At 39.6% G+C, this 16,799-nt stretch overlaps 1 protein-coding gene and 1 non-coding gene across 26 annotated transcripts in view; both read right to left on the reverse strand.

Moving 5' to 3' along the window:
- ptprfa (protein tyrosine phosphatase receptor type Fa) overlaps positions 1–13,468 on the reverse strand; it is a 316,431-nt gene extending 302,963 nt beyond the window's left edge. For 13 of the 25 annotated variants that reach the window (XM_067512498.1, XM_067512505.1, XM_067512503.1 and 10 more), the window contains exon 1: positions 13,131–13,465. The gene's annotated coding sequence lies outside the window, so the exon portion shown is untranslated. Of the gene's footprint in view, positions 1–13,130 lie in introns of all 25 variants that reach the window. The other 12 variants (XM_067512522.1, XM_067512514.1, XM_067512524.1 and 9 more) reach the window with 3 other exon arrangements.
- Positions 13,469–15,715: 2,247 nt separating this feature from the next.
- Positions 15,716–15,822, reverse strand: LOC137132326 (U6 spliceosomal RNA). Its single transcript, XR_010915099.1, has one exon. It is a non-coding gene; the product is annotated as a U6 spliceosomal RNA (small nuclear RNA).
- Positions 15,823–16,799: the final 977 nt, after the last annotated feature.

Consider the following 16,799-nt stretch of genomic DNA (forward strand, 5'->3'; position numbering starts at 1 on the left):
TAACTATGTTTAGGTTTATTGATAAGCTAGAAGGAAAGATTGCTGCTACTCCTCCACCTCGGCCTGTGCTTCTAGGAACATGATAATTAATATGACTCATTTAATCTGACATATTCTTCCTGCTGCAACCAAGTTTCAGTGAGACAAAATAAATTGAATTGATGATCAGTTATTAAGTCATTGACTAACAGAGATTTAGAAGAGAGAGATCTGATATTTAATAATTCACATTTAATTGTTTTGTGGTTTTGTTCTGTAAGAGGAGAAGTCTTAACTTTTATTAGTTTATCATGATTAACTCCTCTTGAGGTCATTTTTAGTTTATGTAATTTAGTACTTCGGGGAACAGACACAGTCTCTAGAGGTATGTTGGAGTTGGGAGGATATGTTGCACCAAAACCTACAGAACCTATATTTTGTTTAGCGTTAATGGAGCCTTCATAGATGCGTACGTTACACATGCTGTGAGCAGTATTGCCCTTCTGCACTAACACACTTTTAAACTGTGAGTTGATAACAAGTCTAATGGTCCCAATCCTCCTCAGAATGGAGGACACAGTGTCCATGATTTCCTAAAAAGAAATTCAATTCTGACTCATACAGGACAGTTTTTCACTTTCCCTCTTTCCACTTTAAATGAGTTGAGGCTCAGGGAACAAACCATTGCTTTCGTGTTTTTTTGCATGATAGTATCTTAACTTGTGGATGTAAGACTCTTTTGAGACATGTTGCTGGTATCAAATTTATTTACAAATGCATAAAGGACCATTAAAAGAAAAAATAACACTCTTTAGATAAAAATCATCTATTATTATTTAAGTTAACCCCCAGACTAAAAATATAGAGTATAATAGAGAATAATAGGGATTTTTTTTTAAGGAGTTTCCAGAGGAATCTTTTTTAATTCTTCAAGTGGATAAACATTGGTATTACTCTCAACCTTCACAGCTGAATAGCCTTTATGCGGTGACAGCTCTGAACTGATGAACAGGGAAGTTTTTACATTCAGGGAGCATCCAGGGGCACAGCCAGGTCACAGTTCCAACACTGGAATCTATTCATCCATAACATCCAGCAGTTTGGAGCAGAGTGAAAGAGATACACAGAGCATGGTGCTGATTCTGTCACTAACCACTTCATTTCTGTGTCAGCTCTAAACTTTACAACTCGTTTCAAAAATCAGCACAACATTTTGGCTTTAATCAGCTACACAGTACTGTATATGTGGCTTCTGCTATCAGCCTTCGGCTCTTAAGGCGTATTAATTGATACCCTGTTATAAATAGCAGCCTTAACATTCGGACAGGAAGCAAGCAGCAGTGTCGTGTGACCTGATGACCCAGGCTCCAGCAGCAGTTTGAATTACACTATGTGGACAATGGCAGGACTACGGATGAGCTGCTGATCAAAATTCAATGAAACAAGTTTTAATGAAACTTGCAAAATGCAAAATAAATCCCTACTAATACATCGCTCTCCACTTGCTGACATTACCACGCAAAGCTTCAGCTTCAATATGTGTAATATCTGTGCAATTTGATCTCTTGACATTTTCCCTTGAAAAATGACTCTTACTGTTAATATAAAATTAATCAATAATAAGTGTCAAACACACAAACAAAAAAGAAATAAACAAAAAAAAAAGAAACAAAAATAGAATCATTTAAAAACTCAATATTATTATTGAGATTTTTGCTGCTTTTACGAACCAGTTTTACGTAAGTAAATAAAGGATATCTTCTTTTGGTTTGTGTGTGACTTCCCTACATTAAAATATCTCTCTACTTCTAGCTAAAAGAAGCCTCCAGATGACGTCACATGGAGGGACCATGTGATGTCATCTGAATACGTTCAGAATATGTTTTCTTGTTGCTCACACTAGGGAGTTTGTAATCATGTTCAATCTGCTTTTCAGAGATCCCCCAGATTATATCATCTCACCTCCTAATTATGAAAAACTCCTCCAGGTGATGTCATGTGGAGGAGTTTTTCAGGTACTCTAGAAGCAAATACATATTTTAATATTGGGAAGTCAGAGGAAAGTTTAAAAGCATTAATGTACATTTAACTTAAACAAAAGCCATAGAAAGAAAGATGAAAAAGTTGCCCTTTAAGCAAATTACGCACACTTGAGCAGTTACAGAGACAAATTCTTTATTTCACTGAATGGCCAAATGGCCCATTAGAGAACAGTTTTAGTTTTCTTACTTTAAAGCTGCTGTGTGTAAGATTTTAAACAATCTTTCAGCAGAAATTAAATATATTATATATAATTAGGTTTTCATTTGCATGTAATCCCTTGGCAATAACAATAGTCTTTGTTTCCTTTAGCTTCGGATTAGGCTTTTATATTTGCATGAGGACCGTCCCCTGTTCATAGAGGCAGTTTTTTTTAGAGTTTCTGCTGCTTGGAAGAAGAAGAAGAAGAAGAAATAATTGCATTTTAATTTCTAAAGCCCTAATGTTAACAATTATTGTCATAAACTACAAATATTTACAACAGCATGATTAAGGACTATAGTTTATTAAACTGTCTGTATATCCACACTCCTATCTTCTACTTTCCAGCTTCCTGATTTTAGTTTTTACTTGATCCCTGTTCTTCTTCTTACTACCATCACCTGGTGATGCACAGTTATAGCTATTCATTAGTCATCTCACAAGCAACAGACCAAAAATGCTAGTTGGCTACTGGATATGATCTTTGTGGTGCGTTCAAGTGCTTCTTTGTGCTCCACACACAGGCAGCATGAGGCAACATTGCTGCTGGTTGTAGATTAGTTGATACATGGGACTTTTAATGTAAAGCAACATTCATGCTACCCAGAATAAATTGAAGGGTTCTAGCAAAGCTCTTGTTCCTTTTCCATGCTATGATTTGCTATAATGGGACAGTTGTTTCCTTCTCCATCTGCTACTGACAGACTCACCCACAATGTTCACAATGAGTTTTTGCTTTTGTTCTTTTTTTTCCTCCCTCCCTGCTTCAGTTTCTGATGGAATCAAAATGATCCTGACTGGCTTTCACCTGCCATCACTCCACTGCGTTATGGCAGAATCTGTCGCTGGTAGTGTGAGAGCACATTCAGTAAGATTGGGTTGTCCTCTTATCCCAGGGTACGCAGTCTGATTCCTGGCTCCTCATATCCACTCGAGGAGCCAAGTGTAAAGACAATCCACCAAGCTGAGCACCTTGCATGGCAACTGCATCTATAACTTTCACATACAATCAATAAAGTGTGTATATATATATATATTTTTGACTGCTTTACTGCTATACTGAGTTTAAAATAGTTTGACCTCTCTGCTATTGAACACTCCATCAAGAGGCTGTGTCCCATGCTGTTTCAAGTACAAATGGGTGGAAATATTCAAGTAGAACACTATCAAACCCTGGGCGGGCAAAATACCAATCTTAGAGATCATTTTTGATACTGGTGACCATTTTGCGTCACGGTGAGGAAACCACAGGTCTGTCAATGCTGATAGGATCTTGCCTTCGCCCGGAGGTGGGATGAAACAACACCGGCAGCCACACTTCAGCTGAAAGGCAAATAACAGAGGGCCTCAATGAAAAGCCTGGCTATTGTCCTGTTCTATTGTGGGAAAAGAATGAAGACGAGCTGGACTGTTCCATAGATAGGTCAATCAGCCCAGGAACAATGCCTCAACAAGCAAGAGACAAACTGAACAAACCCATCCAATCATACCCACAGGAAATAATACAGAGCCCAGTGTTATCGAATCAGTTCCCTGCTCTGCTGAGACACAGCCTGTTTACTAAGAACTACATGACTCCCAGTGCAGAAAAGGTCCATTGTGTGAAAAATGAAGAGAAAAGAACCCAAATCATAATTGTCTTGATATTTACCTTTAATATGAGAAACGTTTTGTAGGTTAAGGTCTGGCTCAAGCGTGGCCTTACTGATGGTATTAAGGGAGGGCTAAAAACCGCTCGGACATTTAACTTTGTGGAAACCAATGACCAGCTGCTTCACTAACCTCTGAACAACTATTCTGTGTGCACTTAATGCAGCCATGTTCTGTTTTGGAGATGCAACTATGGAGGACTTGAAACACCTTGGTTGATCTGTTCTTATTCAAGAGAATATCCTGCTTTTTTCCAGTTGGTTCTCAGTGGCTCAGAGGAACTATAGCATAACTGAGAAAGAAGCACTGGCTTTGTCAAGTGTATGTTTGTTTCTCTTTGCAGCCTCTTGTTGTTAATAGTAGTTAATAGTTGGGCGACTGTGGCGCAGGAAGGTAGAGCGGTTGTCCACCAATCTCACAGTTGTTGGTTCAATCCCCGGCTCCTCCAGTCACATGTCGAAGTGTCCTTGAGCAAGACACTGAACCCCAACTTAGTTGCTCCCGGTGAGTGTTGGCCAGCTGCATAGCAGCTCCCCCATCAGTGTATGAATGTGTGTGATTGTGAGTGTGAATGGGTAAATAAGAAGCAGTGTAAAGCGCTTTGAGTGCCAATAGGTAGAAAAGCGCTATATAAGTGCAGACCATTTACCATTTAATACCGACTACATGCTTTTGGTGTTTCGGCACTGGATGTACAACAGCATCCAGATGTTGATGCTTAGAACTTCACATTTTCTATAATATTTACAGCATGGCTGTGGTTAGTGCAGCTGCTTGTCTGAGCTTCCTCCCACAGTCCAAATACAGGTATGTTAATGTAGGTTAATTGGTGACTCTAAATTGCGCATATGACTTGTTGTATGTCTGTGTATGTCAGTGCTGAGTTAGCCTGGTGACCTGTTCAGGGTGTATCCTGCCATTTGGCCAATGACAGCTGGGTTAGGCTCTTAACAGAAGACGTGGTTAAGCTAATTTCATGTCTTTTGTACCACAGGATGGGATGTGTTATAGTATGGTTCCTGTAGGTGGTGCTCAGTTTGCACACAGCTTTTTACTGTGTGTGAGCAGATTGCTCAATCTGCTTTGAGGAAACTGTTGACACATACAAATCCTGAATTACCAGCAAGCATAATATGCATTATACAATCACCAGCAACTTTTTATCACAAATATCTAGTCAGTCAATCACATGGCAGCAGCTCAGTGTATTCGGCATGTAGCCATGGTCACGATGGCCTGCTGAAGTTCAAACCAAGCATCAGAATGAAGAAGAAAGGTGATATTAGTGATTTTAGACTTGGCATTGTTGGTGCCTGATGGCTGTCTGAGTATTTCAGTATTTATATAACTGCACATCTACTAGGTTTGTCACATGCAGCTCTCACTAGGGTTTACATAAAATATCCAGTTCTAGGCAAAGGTCAGAGGTGAATAGCCATACTTGTTCAAGCTGATGATGGGCAACAGTAACTCAAGCAGCCACTTGTTATAACAGAGGTCAGAAGAGCATCTTAGAACAAGTTGAACCCTGAAGCACATGGGCTACAGTTACAGAAGGCCACACTGGTTGGCATTCTTTTCAGCTGAGAACACAAAACTGAGGCTGATATTTGCAAGCGTGGACCAAAGTTGGACAATAGATGATTGGACAAACATTGCCTGGTCTGATTAGTGTCAATTTCTGCTGCATTATTTGAATGGTAGGGTCTGAATTTGGCACAACAAAGCTAGACTAATCTTAAACACGTTTCTTCAACACGACCATGATTTCACTGTATTTAAGTGGCCTCCACACTCACCAGATCTCAATCCAATACAGAATCTTCGGGATGTGACGAGACAGGAGATCAGCCAACAAATCTGCAGCAACTCTGTGACGCTATCAGGTCAATATGGACCAAAATCTCTAAGCAATGTTTCCAACACATCACTGAATCTATGCCACAAGGAACTGAGCAGTTCGGTTAAGGCAAATGGTGGCTGGTGAGTATATACAGTAAAGAGACAGTTGGGACAGGAATCCCTGCAAAGTCATGAGAGGCACTAACTAGGGCTAATGTGCCCCCAACCTCTTATTTCCTTGTTTACAGGGAAAACTGACACTGATGCTGCAGAACAGTCCATATTAAATGATTGCTGTATTTAAAATACAATTTATCAATAATCAAAATGTTGACTAATTGTATTCATTAGCTAACTAACAGACTAATAATTTGCGAATTGCCCACATTTTCTTCTTAGGGATCTCAAGAGACAGGACTTGTTGTTTGGCAGACAGACAGACAAGATAGCAGGGAGCACTTTGTCTGTGTTGTTACAAAACTTGTGATTAAGAAATATGCTTTTCTTTGAAGATGCTGCAGCATGAAATGCAACCTGCTGTAATCTGAGCTCATTGTGAAAACAAGTCTGGCACCAAATGAATAAAAACGGAGCATCGAGCATCTGTTCTCTTTCATGTTTACAAGAGAAAATGACAACAAAAAATGGATGTTTATGCTGAGCAACGACATCCAGGACTTTTCCTATGAGTGAAGAGATGCTAACAAATTACAGAAGTGAAGTCAGGATGTGGTGAGCGTAGCCCAGAATAAAGACTGACAGCAGGGGGGTATTGGACAGACTGGCTCTGACCCCCACCTCCAAGGCTCACAAACTACAACGTGTGACGTAGTTGTGTAAATGCTCATATAAACAGTTGGTGCAGCTCCCACAGGTTTGATTTGACTGTATCTGATAATGACTTGGTCACAGCCATGCAAACACTGATCCTCATTAAACACATCAAACAAGTTATTTAACAGTAGGAACGAAGGCTTTAAATGAACATATCATGTTCTAAAGTTAAGTTACAGCAAAAAAAAGGATAATTCTGCATTTTGTTCTCAACAATAAAATGACATAAACTCAACCGATCTTCCCAGGTAAACCCACACAACAAACAATGGTCTTGTTGTATTTCCTCTATTCCAATATAATCACAAAGATGGTCCTTTAATGAACCAGAACCAAATTTTCCCAATCAGTCAGCAGCAGCTGGGGAGTTTATGTGCTTGGATCTGCTGGAGTTCATGTACCAAGAGAAGAAACTGCATAATTTAATTTAATCTAATACGTTTAATTCAATAATATCACTTGTCTTAGCTCAACTACTATAACTAGCGGCGTTAGACTAAAGATCAGCAGTTTCAACCAACACCGTTTTAATTCTCATTAAATCTCATATACTGAATTTTCATATCAGTTTAACACTTGGGGAGGGTTGCGTCAGGAAGTGCATCCGGCGTAAAAACTGCCAAATCAACATGCGGACAATGATCCGCTGTGGCGACTCTGAACTCTTGGGATAAGCCGAAAGGACAAAAAAAAAGTACAAAAAACAAAATAAATATCAGTTCAACTATTCTTTGTGACTAAATGTATTGATGTAACCCAAGTGGAACAGCTGCCTGAACTTTGTTACTCCCACAGAGCACAAGGAATTATGGGACTGTTAAAGTGTAGGTTCAAGTTGTTCAGCTAGTAGAGTATTAAATGTTATTACAGTAGTTATTACTTTTTTGTTTGACATGTTGTCAGTGGGTGGGATTAAGGACAGTGTTCATTTGGACGCCATGACAAAGTGTCTGTGGCAAACAGAGGCCTCTGGCCAGTTGTCAATAGAGACTTATTATAAATTCATATAGAACAGCTTTTGTGGGGCTTTGTTGTGTCAGACGAGTAGATGAACCTGCAACTCTCACTTCTTTAAACCAAGGCTATTTTTTAAACCTTTTTAAATACAAAAACAACACCAAAAAAAATGCATTTCAGGATGGAATGTTTTAACTACTAGTGGAAATTGAGTCGATCACACAGAAACAATTACAAGGAACAAGCAAAATTCACTTTCACCTCACTGCTAAGATTTGTCTTGTTTGATCTACATAATCTGATTCAAAAAGTTGCTTTGATGTTGTTGTTTTTTTCTTACTGGATCAAGCTGTATATTTCTACCATTAAGAGAAACTAATTAAATTGGCCCACAGTAAAAAGAGAATTCACTATTTCCCCTACAGCAGTATTTAGGGTCCATTTTTTATTGTCCACCTCTATTGGCATCATGTTTTTGGCTTAGTGCCATCACTACCATCAGTTTGTTCAGGCTTTGGCTTTTTTTATTGCAAACCAAACGCTTCTAAGTTAACAGTTTGTTACTGTTGCTGCTCCAACATCTGCCATGATTAATTTTTCCACTCTGTGATTGCTTCAGGTTTCTGATGCCTGATGTTTGATTCATCTGCATTTAAACCATTAAAAAAAAAAAAAAAAAAAAAAAGACAAATTAACTCTTTTTAAGACTCGGCTTTCCACAAATTTGTTGTGTTTGTTATGTCTGCAAACCTGTCGTGTCTGAAATTTGAATGTGTTAGTTCAACACAATATGACATTTTTTGTTATTGTGGGGAAAACTGTATGTCTCCAGTTGCATTTTTAATGTATTTATTTACATATGACGACCCAACGGTCAAGAGCTCAAAGATATTCTGTTTTTTATAACATTAGACGAAAACAGCAAGCAGCAAATTATTCCATTTAAGCCAGAAACAATACGTTTTAATAATTTCATCTCAGACCAGGGTGTTAGACAACACTCTCCACCACCATTAATAAAATGCCAAATGAGGGAATATTGCTTGGAAAGAAATGTGTTCCATCTATTACAGAGTTCCAGACGTCTGGAGAATCAATGCCAAGGTGCACTGACGCTGTCTTGGCAGCATGTGGTGACCCAACACCTTACTGAGACACTTCAGATTGGTTTTTCCTTCCTCACCCATCTGTAACTTTATAGCCAGACCACAGTTTATGTTATTCCCAACTATGTAAAAGCAGCCACATCACTCATTCTGTGGAAATGTTCTAAATAGTCTGATTATAGAATCATAAATATCGAGTCTAACTATACAAGCACAGAATTTATTTCAGCCTTCAGGGTTCTGGAGACCTCTTGTCTCAATGTGCACGCTCTAAGTCAGATAAAAATGCTGTATATACAGAAAGCCAAAATGCACTGTAGCAGCCTCTCCACCCATATGTTTTCATGCTTGCTCATCCCTGAAATTATACACAATTTATCAAAGTGGAGCGAGTGGCTGAGAGTGAGCAGAGATGGAGAGGAGCCAGCCCACATACAGCTGAGATATTAGCAGCCAGAGCCTTAGATGGAACTGTGATCAAGACAGAGAGGCATAAGTTTTAAGTCTGAGTCAGTCAGATGCCTGCAGTTGTTCAAATAGAAGACAAGTTATAAACATGGCACATTTTACTGTGGCTGGAAACATCAGACGTGGAACCGTGTGAAAGAAAAGGTAATTGAAAACACACGAGTTCATATGAAGGGGCGGCTGTAGCTCAGTTGGTAAGGCAGTTGTCCACGGACCACGAGGTTAGTGGCTCGATTCCCGGTCCCTCCTGGCTACGTGTCGAAGTTTCCTCGGGCAAGATGCTGAACCCCAACGTGCAGCCGCTGCTATTGGTGTGTGAGAATGTGTGTGAATGGTTGAAAGAGAAGCAACACGGTAAAGAGCTTTGGATAAAAGTGCCCTGTTTTCACATATATGTGTATATTAGCTGAGTATTGAGTTTTATTTCTGCTTATACACCAACACAATGGAGTTGTGTTCAGACATTTTGAATATTAGGACCATATTAAATGTCCATGAGCAGTTATCTATCACATTTACTAGAAAGGCAGGGTACCAGGACAGATCACCACATAATCTCTAAGCTGAAACAGTCTCTTGTAAATGCACATTATAACACATGGTTAATTCATCAAAAAGTAAAAAAACAAGTTTTGTCTATTAATCTCCAGAACACACATTAACGCATAATGACAAAGTAAAACGTCCATCCATCGATTGTCTGTAATTGCTTATCCTGTGTAGGTTTGTGGGGGGGTGGAGTCTACCCCAGGTGTCTTAGGGCAAGAGGCAGCTACCTGGAGGAAACCCACACGAGAATCTGCAAACTCCTCACACAAAGGGCAGCGTCGGTTAGGGACGCAAACGTGCAACCTTCTCGCTGGGAGGCATCTAACCACTCCAGCACCGTGCTGCCCCATAGTGAAATTTGGTGTTAGTTTTTTATTTTGTTTTATTTCAGAATAATTAAAAAAACAAAACCTGTTCTTTAGACAGTGCCTACATCGTGTTTGCCAGACGAAGTAAATGTCTGGGCTTCCAGCTATCCACTCCACTATGAAGATTTATGGACAGAACCTCTGAAGCTCCGTTAAAGTGACTTTTGGTGGTCTGGTCAACATCTTGACCAGGGTCCTTGGGGTTCCAGACTACATCAATAAGATAATGCCAAAGTACAAATAGACACAATTTGACGCATTGACAAGCATTGAAAGCTAATAGAAAACAATTGACTTCAATTTGGAGAACTACAATAGAATCTGAATACTTTCAAAATTGAATGTACAGTAACTGGCACAACTAGGAGTAATTTAGCATCAGTAATAATGTTAAAAATAAATATTTGGACTGTGGGAACAGAGGAACCTAGAGGAAACTCCACTCCAGCACAGGTAGAAGATGTGAACTCCATACAAATGGTAAATGGTCTGCACTTATATAGCGCTTTTCTACCTATTGGCACTCAAAGCACTTTACACTGCTTCTTATTCACCCATTCACACTCACAATCACACATGCACTTATATACCGATGGGGGAGCTGCTATGCAGCTGGTCAACACTCACCGGGAGCAACTAAGTTAGGGTTCAGTGTCTTGCTCAAGGACACTTTGACATGTGACCAGAGGAGCCGGGGATTGAGCCGGGGATTGAACCAACAACTGTGAGATTGGTGGAGAACCGCTCTACCTTCCTGCGCCACAGTCGCCCCGACTCAAGCTATGGAGCAGCAGCAGGAACCTCAATACCACTGTTCCATCCTCGAATAACGTGATAGGTACATTAGAATTCACTGATCTCTAGGTGCTGTGGTCATTATGACGGGAACCACATTGGTTGTTGTCATATAATGAACCACTAACTGTGCAAAGGGAGGAGGTTGGGTGGATGGTTGTAGTACTTCTGTTACCATAAACTAGGATCTTTCCCTAAACCTAACCAAGCCATAGCATAACATCAGTTGTTTCTTGGCTGAAAGCTGCAATGCTCTGCATTTACTATTGATAAAGATTCGGCATGTGATAACAGCCTGGTGTAGACCACTTCTATCCTCCTATTGACAAACTGATGAAGGCCATACAATGGGATGATCCCTTTTAAAGGGAACCATATTTTGCAGTAAGCAACAGCTCTTTCCCACGAATACAGCATTTACACATATAATCCATAGATTAGGACTAAAACAGTTGCCAAACGCCAGCAGTTGCCTTGTATGTGGCTTTTATGTGATACAAAATGTCTTTCTATGAAGAGCATAATGGACCAAGATATGTGTAATATTAAGTGAACTTGTGTCACACTTGGAACTTAAATGTAGAAAGTTCTAACACAAGTAAAATCTGTATTTCATATGTAAATTAAGAAACTGATTTGGAAGTATTATTTCAATGGATTCTAATTACTGGTGCATTAATGTGTTCATCAGTTGAATGTTGCAGCTGGAAACGAAACTGACATCATATCTGATGATTATGCTTTAACTTTAATAATTGTAATATAAATGACTATACATGCTGCTGGGTAACTTATGAATTCACAATGGAGATCAATAAAGTCGATCAATACATTTTTTGTGTAACCCCTGTAATCTAATTTCAAAGAGTAACTAGTAACTATAAGTATCGAGTAGTCTGCAGTAATATAGCTCGGGATGCTGACAACTTTATTGTTTGCTTGTTTCATCATCACATCTTGTCCACACGCACACGCACACACACACACACACACACACACAGACCTACCCTCACTCCTCTCTCCTCCATCTGTTGCTCTCCTTCTCTTTCTCCATCCAACCCTAATTAGACCTCTGTCAAATCCAGATGAAGTTACAGCCAATTATCACCGTGCCACACAAAGTCAGCCACCCTTCTTCCACACTCGCCCTCGTCTTCATTTTCTCGCTCTGCCTCACTTCGTCTAAAGGCATTAGGATTTTGCATCCGGAGCATGAGCAGGACAGCTTGCTATTCTTGCTTTAGAAAACCGCCAAAGGAATGAAGCACTGAGTATTAAGTCGTGCAATATCACTGGCTTATTATAAGCGTTTAAAGCCATGGGCTCTCAGAGGGAGAGAGCTGAGAAAACACAGATCAAAGCTCAATACTGGAGCACTTGTACAACATTGGACACTTTTTCAGTCCATATACCATTAAGTATTGTGTTCCTATTTACTGCTGCATAACCACAACAAATGTGCATTTATTTTGAAAGCAGGATGGTCTTATAATAACCGCAAGCCACAGGAAGCCTAACAAATATGTATCCATAAAGATGCATTTTCCCAAAGAGGTTTTTTCATGATGCACAGAGTGAATTCTGATGTGAAAGTCATCAAATTAGTACATGAACTAAGATAATGCAAATAAATGATACAGGTGACACGGTGTTTCCCAGCTTTGATGCAGAAATGTCATTTCATTTAAAAAAGCATCAGGCTGAGCTTTGACTTATTTACATTTACATTTGCATAGCAAACATTTTTCGATGCACAGCGCGAATCTGGCATTATTTCCTGCAGGGAGAGGTGCTTTTATCGAACTGCAAAATTAAAGAGTCTTTGCTCATCGGAGGGACAGAAAATGGTGAGCTAAGGCGGCGTCTTACTTATTCGTACTCTTCAAACGGACTCTTAGAATTGAAGAGAAATCACAAATTCCAGGCAAAAAATCCAAGGTGTGGACTTTTGCAGCTGTTTTAGCACAATGTCCCCGATCACTCAGTTGAATTCATTTCTCTATAAAAGTTTACATGTTTGCTCGAATTTCATGAGGAACTGCAGACGCAATAAAATGTGGACAAGCTACCATTTGATTCGCCGTTTGAGACATGCAGGCCTGTGGAAGTTTGAGGACAAATGGTGGCTTTGTGCAGTTTATCGGTGCTGAGGAGCCGAGGGTGTCATGTTCCGTCTCAGATGCAAGTAATGATGGAGTTGTGTGGATGTGGAATTGAGTCCTGCGTGCAGCCTGTCGCGTCCGCTGGACGCACAGATGTCAACACACAACGCGCACAAACGCTTTCTCCCACTTCACACAGCAAAAGCACGGGTGAAAATAAAGGACTAAATGAAACTCACCATTTTCTAGGCTTTCCTGCACGTCTGCATGTCGGAACGGATGCTGGAAGCAGCAGCAGAGAGTCCCCAGATCAGACACAGTTTAGACAAGAGTCTCCCAATTCCTCAAGTCCTGCAACACTTGGTCTAATCCCCGAGGTTGACAGAGAAGCAGGTCATTAAAAGCCCCCGTGAAGAGGGGCAGGTAAATCCTGGTCTCAGTGGACGGGACTGTAGACTTAGTCTCTGTCCCTGTCGGTTAGTGTTCCCGGTCAGACAGCGGTATCTGTCTGCTCCCTGAACGTCCGCGGTGGCTGCGCTCTGTCAGAGCAGCATCCCCACCACTTCATCCACACACGCAGCTCGGGACGTCTCGGCTACGCTCGGCGGTTTCCGGAACCGCTAGAACGCATTCTCCTATTAACGGCATCCAGGCATGTATGACATCTTTCCTTTGTGACTTTTTTTTAAAAATAGTTTTCATTTTTACCCAAAAGAAGTCACTGAGCAAACCTGAAACACATGTGGATCCGCCTGAGAGAATAACCAAGGACAGAAAGTATGAGAACAACTACAAACCCTGTATACAAAAAAATGGGAGTTTTATAAATTGAAATGAAGACGAAAATGTGTATTTGTTAATTTGCTTGAACCTGTATCTATCTGACAAAAGTACAAAGTAAAGATTTTTAGTTTTTTTTCAATGACTGTCTTTATTGTATCTAATATAGACAAATATAGAGTTTGATGTCTGCAGATACAGTTGAAAAACCCTCATCATACGCACGTTGGGCTTTAAACGATTTATTCAAACAGTTTTGCTGGACAGGTTGATGCAATACATTACAATACATCTTTAATCAACATTCAATCCCATCAATTTAGTGCACAGGATCAACACACAGGCTTAACATTATAGATATGGAGTCCAAAATATATACACGCTACCACTTGGATTATAAATGCTGAAAGTTCTGATATGTCTGATATATAACACCTTAAAATTTGACTTAAATTTTTCCACTGATCAAACCGACAACCGATGATTGTGCTGAGTAAAGGTGAAGAATCCCTTGACCCTTAGCCCTATTAAAACATGTTAACTGTGCTTAAAATCCAGGGGCCTCATTTATCCCGTTCACCATACGAAGACACAAATGTTTCTGCACACACAGACACACAGATTTATCAATTCTTTCTTGTCCTGCTCAAATCCCCCATGTTAAACAACTGTAATTTTCATTAAATCCAATGAAATTACACACACATGCAAATCTGTTCAGCGTGTAAGTAATAATGGAAACGTTGTAAACCATCGTTTTTACTTAGAAAACAAGAAACTTTTTACTGAATGGACAATGTCATTGTTGCCTCTGTTTCCTCTTGTTTCTCTTCTGATGTGGTGAATATGTCAATGAAAGTCAAGTATAATCAGACAGCACTCCATAATCAACTATAATTAATAAAGACCGATTAGCCCTGTGTTATTCTTCAATTGGTAAAATACAAAACAAAAAAAAAATCCAATAAACATAATTTTTGAAAATAAATTTTAAAATACAAGGACAACAGAGCGGTGATTAAAGGGTTATTTGAAATTGTTATTATGACAGTTGGGATGCTTAAGTCAGTCCTTAAAGGGTTCCTTCATTTTTGGAAACCATCAGATGTTTCTTTCTTTCAACCTTCAATTTTTAGGACAAACAAAGAGAAACTTTTACCTTTACATGGCTTCATCTGCCCATCACCACCAAAAGTCTATGTAGATATCACCATGTAATGTCGCGCTGTATCAGAGTGTTCAATCATGGTTCCACCAGTGTCAGATCTAATTAACAACTCCACCTCTTTACATGAATGCACTTGTGGCCTGACAGGAAAAGCCAGACTTTAGACAGTTAAGTGAGCTACTGAAGCCACATTATAGGGTTCTTTATCAGAACCTCAGTATGGAGTTTGCATGTTCTCCTTGCGTTATGCAGGTCTTCTCTGGTTTCCTCACACAGTTCAAAGATATGTGTATTTGGTTAATTTATGATTCTAAATTGCCTTTAGATACCAACAACTGTCTGTCTGTCTGTGTTGACCCTGAGATAAATTGGAGACCTGTTCAGGGTGGACTGAGCTTTTTGCTCAATGATAACGGGGATAGATTACAGGCCCCTGTGACCCTAAACTGGATAGATAATTCATGGGTGGATGTATAACATGGACTAAAACTGGAAAATCAGAGGATCTCGGTGGAGTAGTAGGTAGGGACATTTACGTTAGTCCAACAAGCCGACTGGTGTGGTTTCCCAAGGACTTAAGAAACAAATAATGTGTATCTTATAATGATAGGGTTGGAAAACTATTCTTGTTAAAAGTTCACTTTTACTTCTGTAAATAAATATGAACACGATCGTTGTTTCTCTAAATGTTCACAAACAAACACGTGTTCTGGTTGTGTTTTTGGTTTAGTAAATGTCATTCATTTCATGGGAACATATTTACAGGAAGCTGAATAAATCCCATTGTCGGCTCAACAAACCGAGAACATACACTTTGTACAGTTTAATATGTTTAATATGTTACAGAGAACACAACTAGTATTTGCAGGGTTCGGTAAAAAATGGAAACGCTTCACAATTTAGCCTGTCGTCCTTCTGCAGGGACCATGCGAACCTTCTCTGTATCAATTCCAATGTATCACATGTGCAGCCTGAGCAAACACATTACACTTAGTGCAGTGAGTGACTATTAAGTCCCCTCAGGAAGAACAATCATTTTCCCGTGGTGCTGACTGGGGGCCTGAAACCCCTAATGGGAGAGGACCGAGATTTCAACATGTTTTCACTTGCTATGTTCCGCCAACTTGTTCTGCCTGCATGTTCATGAAATGACTAAACAAATTAGGCCCAAATTCATTACATTTGCATGTTTCCCAGTGGGTTTCCTCCCACAGGCCACAGCATACACATTAGGTGAATTGCTGACTGCCTGTGGGTGTGAATATGAGAGTACAATTCTGTTTCTGTCACCCAGAGGAGCAGCTTGTCTGGCTGGTGTGTTTTTAATAGTTTTTGGATAACAATGGAGGTCTATGGTGCAGACAAAATAGCTAATGCAGGCTCCCAACAAATACATACACTGAGTAGATGGTAATAGTTAAAAACAGGATTAATTAAGCAAAATGACTGAAATTAGCCCTTAGCCCGTAGCGGACCTTGGTATCTTCCTTATGATGCATGGCTGACCCGTCAGCGGCCCTACCACTGACCAATCAGATCACATTCATAAAGAAATTCTTAAAGGGGTGAAAGTCACTGCAATAATTTGCTAATTAATAAATGGCAATAGATCAAGTCGAAAGGGCAAAAAAAATATAAAAAAAATCACTTTGCTGTTTACTTAAGGACTAACTACTTGTCTCTATGCTCTCAGCTCTGGCAGCAGAAACAGTTGGATATTAATATTCATTTTTATTTTTGTGTATCACATGTTCAGAATGGTTTCTTCCTCATCAGACAAAAGAGGAAAACATTTTTAACAAGACCATTAACGATCCTGTGTTATATTTTGGAGTCTGTAATATTTGACAGTTATTTTTATGTTTTGCTTAGCAGAGCTGAGCAGATGATACAGAAGCTTGTTTCCTTTCTGATGAAGTGGACTGTTTCAATACATTGTAGCAGTGGTTGTATCAATTGA

This window comes from Channa argus, chromosome 8, assembly GCF_033026475.1.
Source record: "Channa argus isolate prfri chromosome 8, Channa argus male v1.0, whole genome shotgun sequence".
Classification (NCBI taxonomy): Eukaryota; Metazoa; Chordata; class Actinopteri; order Anabantiformes; family Channidae; genus Channa; species Channa argus.